A 1,528-nucleotide genomic window follows, 5' to 3' on the forward strand; every position below is an offset into this window, starting at 1 on the left:
AGAAGCTGGCAGGGGGCCGGCGGCCCTTTAAAACCCTGGCTGCAGGGAGGGGCTGCTGGCTGACAGGTGAAGTTTCCCGAAGCTTCTGGTCCCTAAAGCGCCTTGCTAAGGCCAGGTTGGGGCATGCTCCGGGGCTACTTGAGTGGGCAAGGTTGGCCTCAGTAGAGTCTACCCTGGGCTGAGCGTGGCCTGCCTGGCGGGGTTTCCCCAGCCTTCTGGGATCCTTCTTAAGGAGCCAAAGAAGGAGAAGCAAGGAGGGGCTTTGGGACGACACAGACCTAGACCCTCTTAGCAAAGAAAGCATGGTGTACTGCATGCAGGTAGCCGCCCAGCAGGAGAAAGACACATTTTTTTCTTTGGCTGCATCACCTTGAGGCTGAATCACCAGATTCGGCTTTCTGCTCATTCTTACCTGGCTGATAGATGCCCTCCACCCATGGCAAAACAGGAGAGACAGGCTTTTAGCCAGTCTTCACAGCAATGAAGAAACAGAGGGGGCAGTAAGGAGGAACGATCTGATGGCTCAAGAGGTACCTTGAAGGAAGAAGTACTGTCTGGCTGCACCCTCTGACTCACTCAGAAGTACTATCCAATAGTGAGCTGTCCCATGGTTACCATGTGAGATAGAGAACGTGGAAGGGATGCCCTCACAACCACCTTCAGGCCCTTTTTCACCTCTCTCCCTACCTTTCTACCTCCCACCCTCCCAGGTGATCCCTTCCCAAACTGATTACATTTCTCACTTTGCAGAAAATAGATACCTTGGAAGAAAGGACCCCTTTCCAAAACTTCCAAAACATGCTCCTTGCACAAAACAAGCTACCCCTGAAATGTTGGGACTGAAAGTGGGTGTTTTTAGCACCAATTATTTCCTTCCTCAAGGAAATAGCTGTCTATTTGAAAGTAAAATCCTCTGTGCTCCCACCAACACCCAAAAAAGTAGAAAGTCCAAAGTTGGGGAAGAACTGAAATTTTTTTTTTTTTTTTTTGAGACAGAGTCTCACTATGTCGTTGAGACTGAACTGGAACTCACTATGTAGCCCAGGCTGGTCTCAAACTCACAGCGATCCTCCTGCCTCAGCCTCCCAAGTGCTGGGATTACAGGCATGTGCCACCACACCCAGCCTAAGAAAAGCCCAGGCTTCTCAAACTCACAGCGATCCTCCTGCCTCAGCCTCCCAAGTGCTGGGATTACAGGCATGTGCCACCACACCCAGCCTAAGAACTGAAATATTTGAGGGCTAAAAATTAGTCTGCTGACAGTTTTGTTGTTTTTTTTGTTTGTTTGTTTGTTTCAGAATTGAACCCAAGGCCTTCACAGTGTGCTACATTCTCCACCCTTAGACGAGGTTTTACTAAGTCATTAGCCCAGACTGGTCTAGAACTTGTGATAATCCTACTTCAGCCTCTCAGAGTGCCAGGATTACAGGCTTGTGACCCCACACCTGACTTTGACAGTTGTTTAATGTTTGGGGGGGAAAGAGAAAAGTACGTAGATAAATTATTTTGTCAGTAGATGATGTCTAAG

Source organism: Fukomys damarensis, unplaced genomic scaffold, assembly GCF_012274545.1.
Source record: "Fukomys damarensis isolate Sample0158 unplaced genomic scaffold, DMR_v1.0_HiC HiC_scaffold_17, whole genome shotgun sequence".
In the NCBI taxonomy this organism is placed as follows: Eukaryota; Metazoa; Chordata; class Mammalia; order Rodentia; family Bathyergidae; genus Fukomys; species Fukomys damarensis.